The sequence below is a fragment of the Dipodomys spectabilis genome, unplaced genomic scaffold (assembly GCF_019054845.1).
Source record: "Dipodomys spectabilis isolate Male_0828 unplaced genomic scaffold, ASM1905484v1 ptg000107l, whole genome shotgun sequence".
NCBI classification, from domain to species: domain Eukaryota; kingdom Metazoa; phylum Chordata; class Mammalia; order Rodentia; family Heteromyidae; genus Dipodomys; species Dipodomys spectabilis.
Window position 1 is genome coordinate 4,625,751 of NW_024870784.1, and position 18,232 is coordinate 4,643,982.

Sequence of the window (18,232 nt, forward strand, 5' to 3'; positions counted from 1 at the left end):
CAGGAAGTTGCCTAGCCACGAAGTTTTAAACTGCTCCGTCATTACTGATGGCACCAGGGAGCTGTTCATGGATCCCGCCTTTCCTCTCCAGCTCTGCCTGAGTTTTAGACAAATCATATCCGTCACAGTGCTGGCCGGTCTTGCTTTGATGAAAAATGAGCATATGAAGAGTTAAGACAGTGTGGGCTCCATTCCAGTAGCTATCCATGGAACATGGAGCTTTTTAAAAATAAAAATCTTTTAAATACAGTATGTAATATTCACCTTATTTCTCTTTGAGAATGGTTACTAATCTGATTCCGTGACACAATGATTGATAATCTCTCCATATTCTTAGCTGCGGTTGCTCAGTGTGCTTTCTAAAATCTGTGCCTGTGCTACTATACGTGCAGTCAGGACTTGGAGAGTAAACGAAGTCGTGGCGTAGGGCCCCAATCTCATAGGATCTGTTCCTATCAGAAGAGTACGATCTGGATCTACACCCCTCCCCTCCTCCCCTCCTTTCTTTCCTCCTCTCCCCTCCCCTCCCCTCCTGTCTCTCCTCTTCCCAGGAAGAATTCTCTGGATGGCTGAATCAGTACCAGTCACCATCGCCAATCTCCTATTCTGCGTGGAAAGCCTGGCCCTCCCTGTGGTCACACTTTCCACCAGTGCCTCTTACGTGTGGCTCAGAGCCTTCCCCCATGATGCTCTGGGGAACAGCGTTCAGTGCCTTAGGTCTCTGCAGGCCCATATGCGTGGGTTTAGGGTCTGAGTCCAAGATCAATGGTGAAAACTCTTGTGACTTTCAAGGCCACTGAACAGCCAGGACTATGAATGCTGGGGGCTGGAGATGCACACAGCGGGAAGGGCCACCCGAGCGTCCAGGGAGTGAGGTGGAGTCTACCACAGATTTCAGGAGTAGGTGATCAGTCTACTTTTCCTACCTCCAATGAGCCTCTCTCATCTGGTCCAGGAGACTGCCCCTCCACGTCTCCACAGGTTGCCCCAGGCTTAAAGACTGTACCACAGCCTTTCTCTTGGTGCATCTCTTTGGGGCTGAGGGCTGTGGGTCTTTGAGTTTGTGGCTAGGAGATAATGTCTTCCTAAGAAGCTTTGGTTGCATGAGGAGGTGATGGTGTTTTCACCTAGACGTTCTTACCAAAGGGAGATGTAGGGAAGTAGAGAAGCAAGAAGGAGGGAGTGATGTTTGTTTGCTGTGCGATGCTTCATTGAACTATAAAGCAACAATAACATTAATTGTTGCTATTTCCTTTACTTTCCCTCCATCTTCCCTCCCTCCCTCCCTCCCTCCCTCCCTTCCTTCCTTTCTTCTGCTGGTAATGAAATCCAAGGTCTCAGGCCTGCTAGACAAGTGTTCTACATCCCAGCCTCTGTTCTTACTCTCTTCTGTCCCTGCTGGCACCACTGAGTATTTTCTGTGTGTCTACTTTTTGTGAGTTCTTAGCTCTGTGCTCTGGGTTTCATTTTCGTCGTCATTTTCCAGGTGAGGAAACAGGTACAGAATATGTGCCTCGTGTGGGTTCATGACCTCGGGTGGCAGAATCCGGATGGAACTGTGTCCTGCTTCTGCTTTACATAGGTTTATACGGTAAAACCAAGTCATTCAGGACCCACGTGGATTCTTGCTATTGTGGGGTTCTCCATCTGATGGAAGGATTTTGGCTATGCTCCTTCAAAAGGCAGTATTTTGTTGGGAAATTCCTTCATGTTCCTATCCTTCTCTTACAAACATTTGAAGGAAACTTTGTCAACAGGATCCAAACCATGAAGTGATCAAATCAGAGCCACTTCCCCTCCCCCCCAAAAAAGATCCCCTGCTGCTTGCTAATGTGGAGTCCTTTCTGCTCAAAGTTTAAGACCCCATCTGAGGGCTCCTCAATTACATTTCCATTACTTCCCACTGTTTATCACAGTTGGGTGGCAAAAGGCAATTTGTATTGTGATTTCTCCTCTGCTACATCTTTACACAATCTATTTTTAAATTTGTCTCACATTCCGCATCACCAAGTGCTGGCTCTGTGGTGCTGTTGGAACTCAGCCCCGAAAGGGACCTTGTCATCTAGCCACATGGCGTCCTCTGGACCCAACCACAGGCTGGCCTCTGTCCTCAAACACAGCAGCGCTTCCCTTCTCTTACAGGTGGTTTCTGATTTACCTCACTCTTGGAGGCACTGACAAAACAAATTTCCTCCTGCGTCCTCAAAGGCACGAAAATACAATGGATAGTTACTGCTCAGGGGCTGTGATCTGGGGTTTCTGAACCTAGATTCACTCCAGGTGGGAGAAGACAAGCAAGTTCATCACCATAGTCCCTGCATGGGGGCCTGTGTACTGAACTTCAGGCCAGGTGTGTGTGGACCCTGGGAAAAACAGTCCCATTGTCCTTTGACAAGAGGAAACACATGGCTTTAGAGATGGGGCTGTAGTCTGGGTTGGTAATGTTTTTATTCCATAAGCTTTCTTCTAATAAAAGTAGCAGCCCAGGCTTATAAAAGAAAATATAATTATAGAATGGCATTGATCAAAGCTGCCTAATACTTGAAGTGTTTTTGTTTCTTGATGGGGGATTTTATTACCCACCTATGTTTCTTGCTTACATTTCCCCAAGGAAATGTGTCAGTCAGTTCTGCTTCTCTAATCTTCTGGCAAAGACTGAAATGATGCTTTGGATTTGTTTCTTTAATTTCATTCTTTAATTTTTTTCTTAAGCCTGCTTAAAAAATGCCTTCCACCTTACTTTCTGCAAACCGGTTGGGAACAAGCATTTCATTGATAGGAAGGAAATACAGCATCACCCATTACTTGAGATGGTTCATTTGAGATGTGGTGTCCACTTCACTGCTAAGGATTATATGTAGTTGCACATTTTTCTGGATCAATAGATGTATCAGAGGTGAAGTAAGAGGCATCAGATGGTGAAGGGCCCCCCTCCACAGGCAATGCACGCGTTCCATCCTGGTCTTCCCTGCTCTGTAATCACTTCAGCATCCTTGGAACAGAACGCATGTCTCCGGGGAGCCCTGTCCATCTCCAGAAGTGTTGCCCGAGTTCTGTGGCTTCATTCCAGATGGTGGCGGAATCCCCAGCTGCCCTGGATCAATCACCAAGTTGATTATTTTTGTGTCCTTTGATCTCAGTTCCCCTCTGTGCATCTACCTCTGCCTGGCATTTCACAGTGAAAAGCACAATGACACTTTTTTTTGGCCCAGTCTTTCATGAGCAGAATATTGACCGACGGCAAGCAGTAAACAAATGCGGTGTTTTGGAAAGGGCATGGTCCTGCAGTGCAGGAGGTAAGGAGAGGCAGTGAGAGGTATCAAGCAGCTGGGATTTGCTGGGCGCTGAGATGCTAAAGCGTTAGGTTGCTCCTCTCATTTGGTGCTTACAGTAGTAGGCTCAAGTCTTAACCCTGTTTTGTGGATAAGGGCAGTCACTTCCTCAATAGCACACTTCTGGATGCGGAAGTCGCAGAGTTAGACAATCCCAGCCTTTGCTTTTGTTTTGTTCATGGGTGTCCATCCACTTCCTCTAAGGAAGGCAACAGAGAATGTGTACAGAATGACATCTGTGGAGGCCGGAGGGCTCTGCCCAGCTACTTGCTGTGGCATCTTCCAAGTCCAGAGCTACCCACCTGCATAGGGGCAGACACCATATTGCCCCTTCTCCCAGGGGAGACCTGGCCCCTCTAATAAACCTTATAATAATGTTTCTCCTATGCCTGCCTGCCTCCGTGTGGTCCCCTGGGATGGTCGTGATGGACCCCAACACTCATGCTTGGGGTTCCTGGCAAACGGGCTCATGTGTGCCTCAAACACAGACTGAATGGAATTACTTCCACATGATTGTTTCTTTCTTCTTTTGGCAGTACCAGGGTTTGAACTCACGACTCTGTGCTCATCAGCAGGAACTCTATCTGTTGACTTTCAGAGCAGGTCTTGTGTTTTTGCCTTGGACTAACCTGGGACTACGACCCCCTACCCATGCCTCCCATGTAGCCAGGATCAGAGATGAGAAGCATCACTCCCAGCTTGCTTGTTGAAATGAGAGTTGCCATACTCTCATTTAAACTACAATCTTCCCCATCTTTGCTTGGATTGAAGGCATGAGCCACTGCAGTAGACCTCTGTGTTTATGGCATTGTACGTAGGTGAAGAAACTAGATAAATGAGCAAATCTGATATCGTTTGTTCTTAGCTGGATCAGTGGCATCCTTTGTCCCTTTTCTTAGGAGTGTGTTATGTTGGAAACTAAGCAAAATTAGAGCAATATTAAAATAGATGATAGAATTAAAGTGGGTGAAGCCTGTGACCCTAAAGAAAATCAGACTTCAGTTTCAAAATAGCAAAGGGACTGGCTGCTTTGTGAGCTGTGGGTGTCAGATCCAGGCTGGAAGCTCGACCTGAGGACCTCAGATAGGACCAGGCCTGACTGCACTGGGAAGAACTGGGGTCGGAGTCCCTCTCCAGCCTTGCTCAGCTCCTTCGCCGATCTCTGCTCCCTCCCAGTGCTCACACAGATTTTGAAGATGGTCAGAACGGAACAAGAGCCTTCCTCTACTTGTCTCCTTGGGGACCAGTTTCCCAGCCACAGAGTCTCCATGTTATTTGTTTCTATGGTTACAGTACCCACTCTGGGCTCCCTTCTGCCTCTTTGTTGTTTACCACCCACAAGGATTTGGGTGTTTCAAACAATAAAATGAGGGTGATGGCCATGTCACCATGACAACCATGAAACCCACTGTCTGGAGTGAGCAGGAAGCTCTGGCATCTGTAATTCTTGTGTCTGCACTTCCACGACAGAATCGCAATAATAAAGCCAAGATGGTGGCTCCACAGACTGTCTACCAACAGTTTTCCAAGCAATAGATTATCCACAACAGAGGTGGTGAGTGTCAGCTACCCACGTTGCCAGTCTCCCTCACAACTCAGAGTGCCTTGATTTTCTGTCTTGTGGGGAAGACAGCAAGCACATGAAGTCGAGGGAGAGAGTTCTCTCTCACATCCACTTCCATCTCACCTTTGAACCTGGTTGAGGAAAAATATGATCTACGGAGATCTGCTAGCCCAGAAGAGAAGGTCAAGAGAGGAAGCGATGGGCAGTGGACCCACTGTAGCTGACAATCTGAGAGTGCTGAACTGAAGGAACGGCCTTTGTACTTCTTGCACATGACAGCGGAGTCAACGTGACTGAACCAGACACATTTCTCAACTGCACTGTGGGACTTTCTGACAACCTACATCAAATCAACTAAATAACTGTCTACTAGTCATTGAGCACAGGGCTCTTCAAACTCCTCTCACTCACTCACCGCCCCTCCTCACCCTCATCCTGACCCTTGCCTTGACCCTTCTGTTTCCCTAAGGAGCCATCTGGAGATCTACACATCTGAGCTTGGTTAAAGCCCAGTGTTGCTCCAGAGAAATAGGACAGAAATCCATGCCACATCCCCACCCTCCACATGTCCACACACTGATAATTCACAACAGCTGAAAGATGCTAAACCGTGTAAGCAACCCAAATGCCCTTCAGCAGATGGGTGAACAAACCACATCTGGTCTATTCAAATGGGAATACCTCCCATCTGTAAGAGGAATGAAGTCCTGATACCACAAAGATAACATGTTTCATGAAGGAAGCCAGACCTGGAAGGTCATGTCTTGTGAGACTATTCAGAATATAAAAGTTGGTTGAGACAGGAAGTAGATGAGAGGTTGCTTGTGGAGAAGGGGAGGCAAATGGCAGAGAGTGTGGGATTTGCATTGTGGAGGCCACACTGTTCTAAAACTGACTTTGTCCCAGTTACACCTGTCTGAAAACAGTGTATCGTGTACCCTAAACGCACCCCCGGTATGATACATAAGCAATATCTCAATAAAGAGGCTTCCTACTTGCCCTGTGCAAGTAGTCTCAGGCTCCAGAAGCTGTGTGGGGAGAGGAGGAGGAGGAGGAGGAGGAGGAGATGGAAGAAGAGAAGGAAGAGGAAGAATTTCTGTCTGCCCTTTTATGAGCAAGGCGAGACCCCTTCACATGCTTCTGCTTGAAGTGGAAGAAATTATGTCCTAGTGAACTGCAGTTTAGATCCCAGAACTCTGTGGGAGGAAATAAAATAGTTCCATATTTTGGAGAAGAGCACATACTCAGAATGTATCTATTCAAGCATTTGTTCCATGTTTTCTTAACATGACTGTTTAATTCTTCGGAAACATCTTCTGACTTTCTTATATGACATGAGCAGCATTAAAAACTGGTTTGCGGGCTGAGAAGGTGGCTCAGTGGTAGAGTGCTTGCCTTGCATGAGGCCCTGGGTTCAATTCCTCAGTGCCACATAAGCAGAAAAAGCCGGAAGTGGCATTGTGGCTCAAGTGGTAGAGCACTAGCCTTGAGCTGAAGAGCTGAGGGACAGTGCCCAGGCCCAGAGTTCAGGCACCATGACTGGCAAAAACAAAAACAAACAAAAAAAACTGGTTTGCGTTGAGGATCTTGTCAGATGTGCTTACTCTAAGGGGAACTTTTATAAAAGATGAGTCTCCCTTGTTATTTATTCTCCCTGTAGATGCTAGTTTTAAGTCGTCAGTTTATTGTTTCTCCTCCAGCCTTCCTGGGTGGGGGTGTGGCGTGGGGACCAGAGGCACCTGCAGGCTTTGCTGGCTGAGCCCGGCTTGCCTCACCCCTGGGAAAACACAGCACCGTTGGCATACTTCCCGCAGGCATTTATAAGAGGCAGCTCAGCCGCTGCCGTAATTCTCAGCTACAGTCCTAGAAGTTGGAAACGGAACACTTACCAGGCGCCAAAGGAAGATTTTACTGGAACAAATTGTGCCCCATTTCACTGGAATAGAGCCTTCTTCAGAAGCTGCTGGCAGAGTGTGGGCTGGCTGCAAGGCAAGGCCCCCACTTAGCCACACAGGATGGAGGGCATGGGGGGTGGAGTACACTAAGCCCTCCCTCGCTGGAGAAAGGCCATGGGTGATTACTTTCATAAAATGGGGACTGAAGCTTCATGCTGAACAGTGAGAACAATAATAAAGACAACATTTGCTCATTGAGATTTCCTCCTGAACGCAGAAACAAAATTCTGAATCCAGTCTGTGATTGAACATAATTTGGTTACAGTTATAACTAAGCTTGTGTCCTTAGGGGGGAAAAAAGGGAGAATTAACGACTGATGGTTCTCCATCTGGATGACTTTTTTCCTGACAAAAATATTAATATAATACAATACCTATGAGTTTCCGTACTGAATTTACCAGCAAGGTAAAACAGACGATCGGTTCTTCAAAAATGTACAGTGGTTTACTAAAGGCATCTGGGAATGTTCCACGCACCTCACTTTCTAAAGGCATGTCTTATTTTGCTATCTTCCTGTTTGTTTTCTTCTCTTTGGTAGCCAACCAGTCCTTCTCTGTTAGATCGTTTAGCAAGGACATCTCTTATTAGCTTCCTATCACTGTGTCAAAAATCCCAGAAGCAATCAACTTAAAAAGAGAGAAGGTTCACTTTGGAGCACAGCTTTGGAGATTTCAATCCATGGTTATTTGGCCCTGATGCTTTTGTGCTGTGGAGAGGCAGAGCACGTGGTGAGAGCAACGCATTCACCTCATGGAAGCCAGGAAGGGAACAAGAGCCAGGAAGTTGTTGAGGTCCTGAAATCCTCTTTAAGGCAACACCTAACTGCTTCCTATCGGGTCCTGCCTATCTGGGGGGGGGGGTGGGCTGGGCCCCCTGTGACTTTGGGGAACAGTGATCTACCATAGTGGCTTGACTGCCCTGCAGTAAGGGGAGACATTTCCCTGTCACCAGTGATTGCTAAAATCCTGCATCTCCTGCCAGATGGTGCCTGTCTGTGTAGGGTTGAGTCAAGATCTTTGACTAGAGGGAGATAGAGAGAGCTATAAGCAACTTGATGCCTCATTCATTATGGGGTGGGGTAATGAAGGTAGGGAATGAAGTGTTGACAATGAGGAGAGGGAGCTACTCTTAAGGAGGACCTAATCGCTAAAAGCGAGTTCTGTTTATGACGACTTCTATGTCCTTTCCCAATTTTATAACTTCTTAGATATGCATAACAATGACTTCTTGAGTATTATGGATTATTTTTACTTTGTTGATTGTTGGTTGTGGGGCTTGACCTAGAGGCTTGGATGCTGTCCCTGAGCTCTTTTTGCTCAAGGCCAGTGCTCTACCACTTTGAGCTACAGCCCCACTTCCAGTTTCTTGGTGATTAACTGGAGATGAGAGTCTCATTAATTGGGAGCTAGCCTGGGCTGGCTTTAGACCTTGATCCTCAGATCTCAGCCTCCTGTGTAGCTAGGATTACAGGTGTGGGCCACCATGCCCTGCTATTCATGGACTTTTTAACCCTTTCAATTCTAGTCTCTTGGGTACTTTGTGTCTAAGAACACCCCTATTTTGTCGGAGTAATCTTGCAAGCTGCCCCAGTTTTTTGAGTGCATTTCTTGTCTATAGTTTGAGAGAAAATGAACACATTTAGGTTCCTATACAGTACACCCAACTCGAAGGGGATAAGCAGTGTCGTCAAAGGCCCTGCTCCTGTTGGTCTCGGACACTGGGACACTCCAACCCCTGTGTCTGGGGAAGTTGGCGTCCCTCCTATCATGTGACCCAGCTCTCTTCCTCGGCCACACGAACCTTACACAACCGCAATCACTTCTGTACAAATCACCTTCCTTCCCACCATCAAAGGCTGCCCAAGAGCACAAAGCTCTGTTTACCACGATTTTTTAACTCTTGTGCTTTTCTTACCCCTGAAGTGAAGCTCTGGGACATGGTGGGGACAAGGACAACATTGAACAGCTGACACTTATTTGTTGTTTTATTTCTAAAAGCTTCTCCTTCCTTATGAGTTATTTCAAAGTGAGCCCTGCAGTTACCACGAAAGGGGTCTGCATGAACGAAGATTGTGAACAAAGTTGAAAGCGAGAATGACTCAGCTCCAAAAAATATTACCCGGCCTGCAAGAGGTAAAGCAGGAGTCGACGTCTAATTCTTGCTTCTTGGAAAAACAATTCACTTTGACATCAGTGCATGTTGAATGATCCATGTCTACCCCTTGGTCTAAGTGAAAGATGCCAGGTCCTTCTCTTCATTGCCGTGGTGTGTGATCTATTCTCAGACTCTTCACCAGACAGGAACAGCACTTACGTTGTGGTGTCTGGGTCTAGGAGACTGTGGTAAACTAAGTGATGTCTCCCAAAGATGTCCACATTTGATCTGGACTCAGGAACGTGTTATTGCATGTGGCACACAAGACTTACAGATGTGACTAAGCATCTTGATATGGAGAGGACTCTGAAGGACCTAGGTGGGCATATAGATGCAATAGTCTTTCTAAGGACAGGCAGGATGGTCAGGAAGAAAAGGTAAAGGGATGACAGAGCAGAGAGTGGAAGATGAGAGAGAGGAGAGAGGATGGGAGAGACAGGAAGATGCTTCCTTGCAGGATTTGATGATCAAGAATCGGGCTCTGTGCCAAGAAAGAGCAAGAAACTCATTCTGCCTTAGAGCCTCTGCATGGAATTCAGTCAGGCCAATGCATTTGAACTTGGAGCTGCCAAGAACTAGGAGAATGAATCTGTATTTTCTGTTGTTGCTGATACAAATTGCTATGATCACAGTGGCTTAGAGTAACATAAACTTAGGCATTTTACCCCCATCTCTAAAAAAGAACCCCTCAACCACTTAGCAGCTCGTGTGAGACCAGGATAGGAAAGACAATTCATGAGCAGAGGAGGCGTTGGCAGACACCAAGCCTCAACTCTACACTGTGTAACGAATGCTTCATGCTGGGCCCTGGAATTGCTCAGGACCAATGGGCTGGCTCTACCTTTGGGCATGCTCACCTAGACCCATAGCTCCTGACTTGGTTTACCCTGAAGTCTCAGTGGGGCTTTCTTCTTGATCTTGAGGGCCTTTTGAAGTTGGTAAGATTTAAATTGTTGACTTCCTTGGCTACTTTTTAGTTATTACGAGGCGCTAGTTCAGCTCTAAGCCTTTGACAAGACATCTTTCAGTGGCCTCTGGGTTGTATCCGATGCTGGGTATATAGAAATCCACACATGAGGAAAGCCCATAGGAGAACTGTGTGTAATCTATGGACATCTCCCATACACTTTACATTATCTTGAATGACTTAAATATATAACCCAATGTAAATGGTGTGTAAATAGGTACAGTTTTTTTTTTTTTTTTTTGCCAGTCATGGGGCCTGAACTCTGGGTCTGGGCACTGTCCCTCAGCTCTTCAACTCAAGGCTAGTGCTCTACCACTGGAGTCACAGTGCCACTTCAGGCTTTTTCTGTTTATGTGGTGCTGAGGAATCGAACCCAGGGCCTCATGCTTGCAAGGCATGCACTCTACCGCTGAGCTACCTTCCCAGCCCTTAGGTAGTTTTGTTTAGGGAAAAAGGACAGGGGAAAAACACCTGCACATGTGCAGTGCAGATGAGCTGCTTTTGGAAGGCTTTGATCGTGGTGGGGGGTGTCTGGGGATGCAGAACCTGTGGATGCAGAGAGTAGAAGATGTTTGAAAAGTGAAGATTGGCTGGGCACTGCTGGCTCACGCCTGTAATCCTACCTACTCAGGAGGCTGAGATCTGAGGATCATAGTTCAAAACCAGCCCAGGCAGGATAAAGCTGTGAAACTCTTATCTCCAATAAACCACCAGAAAACTGGAAGTGGTGCTGTGGCTCAAGTTGTAGAGTGCTAGCTTTGAGCTGAAGAGCTGAGGGACAGTGCTCAGGCCCAGAGTTCAAGCCCCATGACTGACAAAAACAACACCAACAACCCCTTCCCCCCCAAAGATTGTATTTTTCCTTGTGGAGCCAGAGGGAAGACTAGGAGTGAGTGGGGAACAGAAGATGGACCAGGACCCTGACAGAGAACATTGGTTCACCCCAGTGGCTGCAGAGCAGCTGTCGAAGCCGTGAGCTTTACCACAGTAGCATTCTAGTACCTTCTTTGGGTGCCAGTCCCTCCTGGGGTCTGAGACCTCAAATCCACACTTTGTGTAACACCATGATTGAGTGCTCTGGGAAAGTACTCAGTAGAGTAAGATGCCCTTCCACCACAGAAGGAAGTCTGTGGGCTTGGGAAAGGAGCCTGCTGGGTGTAGTCAGTGTGCCCATGTTGTCATCATTGCATTTCTTAGAATTACTACCATGCCAGTTGGCTCAAATACCTCCTCTTGGGACAGTGTTGGATGGTTAGCTTTTCCAGATGATTTCTTAGCAGACTTCACCTCTGGGGCTCATGATTAACCCTTGAGTTGGCACAAAAGACTGCCTTCCACGTCCATGTGGAACAGACCAGAAGGCTGAGTGATGAGGAAGTGGGACCCTGGGTTGCTTCATATTAAAATGGCCAGACGACACCTGATGTCCACGAGTGGGAATAGCGATCTGTCCACATCTGTCTCCTCACAGCACGGTGGCCTTTGTGCCGAGTTCTCACCATCCGCGAACGGCAGATGTCACAGTGACACAGAGGAGGTCAGAGCCGGGCTGTTTGAGGGAAGGACTTGTTAATGTCCTCTTTGCTCTTCTCTTCAAGCCCTCTCTTTGAGTTTTATTTCTGGTCTCACAATCTGTGTGAACAAAAATTCTCTGCCTCTAATTTTAAAAATGGGCAAAGGATTTGAATAGACGTTTCTCTGGAGACCTAAAAATCTCCCATGAACACCTGAAAAGATGCCCAACGCCATTAGTCACTAAGGCTAAGAGAATGAATGCAAAGCCTGGTGAGCTGCCGTTCTCCGCCCAATGGGAGGGCTCTCACAAGGAGGACGACCACGACAGACAGGTACTGGTGAGAACGTGGGGAAAGTGGAACTTACATAGTGTGTGTAGGGCCACAAAAGGGCACTGCTGCTATGACACAGGTTGGCTGTTCCTCCAATGGTTACACACAGAGTTACCACTCTAAGTAAAGACTCAAAAGAATGGAATATACTCCTCCACACAAAACAATGCTAATCCATGACAGTATTACTCATAACATCCAGATAGTGGAAACAATGAACTATTGATCAAATTGAACTATTGATCAGTAAATGAACGTATAAATACAATATGGTATGTTCATACAATGGAATATTATTTAGCTATAAAAAGGAATAAACATAGATGGACCCTGAAAACATTATGCTGAATTTAAAAAGCCAAGCACAGAAGGCTGTATACAATGTGGTTGCATTTATGTGAGCTATCCAGAAGAGGAAGTTCATAGACAGAAGAAAGTACATTAATGATTGCCAGGAGAGAGAAGAACCTGAATTTCTTTTGGTGGTGATGGAAGTATTCTGGCATTTGATAGTGGCAATGGTTGCATAACCTAGTAGATATACAAAAACTCACTGAATTGTGTAATTTAAAAGTGTGAGTTTCATAGTATGTGAACTATATTTCAACAAAAAGAGTTACATAAAAAGCTTTTTCTGCATTTACTGAGATGATCATGTGTTTCTTGTCCTTTTATTTCTTGTCTAATATTTATTATTTCTTTCCATCTACTGGTTTTGTTGTAGATATATTGTTCTTTTACTCCTGAGCATTTACCCCAAAGATTACCCAAAAGGATACAGTAAAGCCACCAGCACAACCATGTTTATTGCACCACTATTCACCTTGGCCAAAGTATGGAATCAGCTCAGATGCCCCTCATTGGGCAAATCGACCTATACATATATATGTATATATGTACATATATATAGATCGGTCATATATATATGTATTTATAAGTAAATACATATTCATAAGTAAATACAAGGGTATGCAGATATAGTAACTGAAATATGCTTGATTCATGGCAGAAGTTAGGGTAATTCCTTAAAAAAGGCAAAATCAAAGTTCAGCAAAATAAAACACTAGGCAAGTAGGTATTTGAAAAGGGAGAGATGGGATCAACAGGAGCAAGGTGGATCCATGAAGAGGAAACGATGGGGAGAATGGAGACAAGAATTTATTTCCAAGGCATATACTACTACAAAGAAGAGTGAGGGAAGAGCCAGGTAGGGCATGGATGAGAATGTTGAAAAAGAATGACATTGATCAAGGTATATTGTATTTATAAACTGCTTTGTACAACTATTTTAAAATGATGAAAAAATATGACCTACAAATAAAAAGAACTATGTAGAAAAAAACCCAAAACAAACAAAATGATTTCCTCTGCTGGAGCCAGGGCTTAAATGCATCTCTTTGGTAGACCAAGTTGAGCCACTTACACCAACCAGACTTCTGCTTTACGCCATGTTCATTTAGATCCTAGACTCCTGAGTAGGTAGGATTATAGATATGAGTCACTAGCATCCAGCAGAAATACTTTTAATAGGCTACGTAAAACGTTTTATTTCTCTGTGTAATTTCTCTCAAATATTTTCCAATCATTTAGAAAGACTGAGTTTTAATTTCTTTCTCTATTTTCTCTATTTCTATGGTGGAGTGGCTGATTTCTCTGTAGATCTAGGGAGAGTTCAGCACCTGAGGACCTTATCTGTATGTGGAGGATGCTGAGTTTAGTGAAACTGATGTTAAAGAAAGCCTGAGATGGGTTTTTCAAACTTAGAAGACATTTCCTGAAGATCGCCACACTGAAGAATGTTTCCATTTGACTGAGCACGTTTCGTTTGTGCCGGTCCAGAGTCCAGGTGGGAGAAGTAGGGGCTACTGGTGGCTCCTTGCTGGCTGGCACAGAGGTGTGGCAGCCACGGTCACTGCAGAGGTGAGGACCTGAGACTTCAGCGAGGTGAGTCCACAGCTAGTCTTCAGCAGCCAGCACCTGCCAGGGAAGAGGGCTGGGAACCATCCAGGTGAGCGGAGCTTGAGTTGAGAGAGAGAGAAGGCCCAGCAGTGACACACAGGGCATGTTGGTAAGGCTATGACACGAGACACAGACAGCCACCAATGAGCTTGCCACTCTCTCTTCTCTGAAAAATGAAAGCTAGCCACGCATTTGCCATATGATAAAATGAACATGCGTTGCACGATTCTTCCCATGAGCTGAATAAGGAAAGCAGTCTGTGGCGGAATTAACCTGCAAATACATTTTCACAGAGTTTTCTCCTGAGACCTGAGGAAGTCATCCCAAGGCAGGGGACGGGAACAGCGCGTCAGCAAGGATCCATGCACGCCACGCACAGCTGCAAAGGAGCTCGGGTGGGTTAAGTTAGCTTTGCCTGACTATTGTGAAGATTGAGCGGAAGAGCCACAGAAGAAGTGGTCAAGAATAAGACTGGATTGTTGAAAACCAGAATGGGAAAAATCTTAATAAGCTTCCTGCCATTCCATCCCAGAAATACACCCAAATACAAGACCTGTTCACTCGAAGAGCTTCTACCTGGTGGGCTTTTAAAAGGCAGCAGCTGATCCCTTAATGATGCAATTCACTTTTGCTTGTGTTAAAAAATAGTATTTAATAGGATCATCCTGCTTTGTGCCCTAAAGAGCTAAGATGCTGGAACAGAGGATTAGTTTTCAAGAGCTAAGATTGTTCTGTTCTCCAAAATTGTGTTGACTTATTGACTGTATGGAGCATACATGGGAGAATCCACCTGAGTAGCAGCCGAATGTGTTAGACTTTTAGCTCCCGAGACAAAACACTTGACATGAAGAAGACTTAAAAGCCGGGAGAGATTTCATTTGGTTCATGGTTTCAGAGGTGTCAGTGGTTCATGCTGAGAAGGGCATGGTGAGGTAGAGCAGCTCATGTCATGGTGGACAGGTGGACAGGAAGGACAGAGATACAGAAAGGATCCAGGGCATGATGTGGCCCAAGGCCTCCCTGTCCAGTGGCCTACTTCCTCCAACTAGCGATCAGGCTTTCAAAATAAGACCGAGAGAGAGAGAGAAAGAGAGAGAGAGAGAGAGAGAGAGAGAGAGTGTGGTGGGGGGAACATTCCATTTTCAAACATACTGTTGACCTACAGCCATCCTGGCTCTGCAAGACCCCAGACCTTCATGTTCTTCTGGATCAACTCTTCCACATGGTCGGTTCCTTTCCTCTCTTTCTCCCCTCTTACCCTTCTCTGCTGCGTTTCTATCATTCTCTCATTCTTTAAAAACTACTATTATTCTTAAAGATGAAATTTGCTGCCATGTTTTCTGGTGGTTGAAGATAATGCAATCTCATTCATGAGAATCGAACAAGACAAAAGTAAGACAAAAGAAGACCTTGGTGTGTCTGAGATTTGGGATACTGTGTCCCCCCTTCGTGTGGGGACTGTACTGGTCGCTGCCACCACGTGTGTGAGATCGGCCGTCAGGACGGGATATATACTGCTTTGGAGGGGGAAAGGGAGAATGAGTGACTCTGATAAGATGCACTGGACACAACATGGGCATGTTCAATCCACCTCTTTCTAGAACTATTTGCAGATAAAAACTGCAAAGAAGAAAGTTATAAATTAGCCTTCATGGATGGAAATTTAGTGTTTCCACTGCACAAGATTGGGATGAATAATCTCAAATATCTTTAATACATGTCCCATGAAAAACTGCCAGCAGGAGAATTGGCAGAGCTGGGCCTGACTTCCACTAGCAGTGGTGACAAACTCCTGCTTTTGTCTGAAATAGATCCACTTATATTTCTAAGCTTTGGCATCTTGGCCCATTTCTAGATATGAGGATCTCACAGCTCTGGTTTCCTTTTCTTTTTATCTTCCTTCCTTCCTTCCTTCCTTGCTTTCTTCCTTGCTTGCTTGCTTCCTTCCTTCTTTTGTCTACAACTTTTCATATTGGCTTTGTCTATACCCACTGACCACTAGCTCTCTGTGTGTCCTCTTTTGTAACTGATTTGTTTGTGCCTTTGTCCACTTTGACTGTTGGGCAGTATGCTCTTGTGATTTATAATAAGAAATATGATTTCTATGGTTCCTGGGCAGAGCTTCTAAACTCTCGGAATTCCTGGAGCAATCAGGTGCGTCTCTTGCTCCGATGTTGGTTTTGAATGAAGTTCCTGCCAAAGAGCTCCTGATATTTGTGATTTCTTTCTATTCTAATGAGGTGCTGTTGGTGGATTCCTGAGTGACAGCTGGTTAGAAATGTGTGCTTTTAGCTGTCCCGCCCTGCCATGCACCGGGAAGGGCAGAGAGCTGCAGTGTGAGCGATCACCCTTCATGCGCACGGGATGGAGCCCCGCGAGAAGGCCGAAGCATGGAGGGTTGTGAATGAGAAAATACCTAGGGGATGGCTCAAGCGACTCCCTGAGCTCAGGTGCCGTGCCCCGCGGAGTCCTGGAGGCCCTTGTCTCTTCTCATTTGGCTACTAGTTTACATCATTTTGTTTTCCTGTGGCGTGGCGCGGGGTTGAACTCAGAGCCTTGCCACTTGTACTTGCCGGAAGTGCTTTCTCTTGCCATCCTTTCAGACCCTTCATCCTGCTTGCTTCAGAGCCTGCAGGAGTTCAAACCCCAGGCTACTCAATGTCCCGCTGTGCTGCCTTCAGTAAGTAACTTTCTTCTCTGTGCCTTTAACCATTCTGTGTGTCATCTCCCATCTATCATGACCGAATTCATCCCTGGCAGAAAATGGCAATGGGAAAATCGTCATGGAAACCCCTTAAGAGCTGGACAAATGCCAGTGTGTTAATGTGGTTTTACACATGAGAAAACAGAGAGGTTAACTCCCCTGAAGTTGCACAGAAGTCGCTCATCTGGGCTCTTAGCTCAGTCTCAGGTCAGCCCTTTCCTCTATCCAGCCATGTCCCATCTACTCTAAGCCAAATTTTAGAAGCCCATCTGCTTGCCTAGTGTCTGAAAGTTATTTTTTTAAAAAGGTCTTCTGTTCATTCTTAGCCACATAGATGCTTCTCTTCCAAACCATCCTGATTCCTCCAACTCTAGGGACACAGATGTGTCAGTCAGTCTCTTCCAAACCATCCCATCCTATCCTGATTCCTCCAACTCTAGGGACCCCCTGCCTGCCCCCCTGCACCCAATCAAAGCATCTCAGTTCCTGCTGCACCCAGCCAATTGGTGCCCCTGAAGAGAGCGTGCATGCGCATGCGTGGGGCAGCATCTTGGCTTTTAGCCTGGAGAACCAGCGAAGCTGAGGACCATCTCCATGGAAACCGCTCTCCATGGAAACCGCCCTCCATGCACCAGGCCGCTGCAGCGGAGCTCGCAGAACCCACACAGGGCAGCTGGGAGGAATGAGGCAGCGGAACTGGGCTCACAGGCTGCCCATCCCTCCGGCGGCCATGTGATGGAGGAGCCCATGCTTTCGGCCCGGAATGCTGCCCTGCGCTGTGGTGGCCATGGCACACAACTCTGGAGGGCTTACCTCTCCACCTGACCCCTCCATTAAGTGTACGTCTCCCTAGTAACCTGCAATAGGATGCTTTAGAAAGGACACCCCCCTCTCCCATCTCCGAGCCTGGTTGGCTTTGGGTTTCTCATGTGGTCATAACACGGTCTTTTGTTCTTTTGTCTCACCCATGCTTTTCCATGCACTGAGGAAAAGCAAGTTCCCCAGAGAAATAGTTCTCAGGGCTCTGGTTTTCCTTGTTCTCACACCTTCTTGTGTGTCTTTTCTCCACAGGAGAATGGGTATTCCAAACAGCGTGGTTCTCAACGTGCATTCAACACCTGGGGTTTTGCTGCCAACAGAAGTCAACAGCTGGAAATGAGGAGACTTCCCGGTCAGCTAGGAACTTATCAATATTAACAGATGGGCTAGTACAGCTATCTGGGGAGCTTGAAACAAAACAAGCCTTAGTTATTTTCTACAGGTTTATTGCCATCCTTCTCTGTGAGTATTAAAGCTCCATTGGGATAGCTGTTGCTGCCTGGGCATTTTAAGTTTTCAATAGTATTTGGTTTCATTTACTTTAGACCAACTGGATATTTGCTTTAGTTGGGTATTGCCTTACTTTCAATTTATTGTTTCTTTTTTGATTGTTCTAGATTCATTATTATCATTATTTTTGGCAGCAAATAGTGAATAGGGCTGGGAAGGTGACTCAGTGGTAGAGCACTTGCCTTGCATGCATGAGACCCTGGGTTCGATTCCTTAGCACCACATAAGCAAAAAGAAAAAAAGCAGGAAGTGGTGCTGTGGCTCAAGCGGTAGAGCGCTAGCCTTGAGCTGAAGAGCTGAGGGACAGCACCCAGGCCCAGAGTTCAGGCCCCACGACTGGAACAAAAAAAAAAAAGTGAATAATACCAAATCTCTTTCAATTCATGGATGATTTTTCTTGGAAAGTTCTAGAGTGCAAAA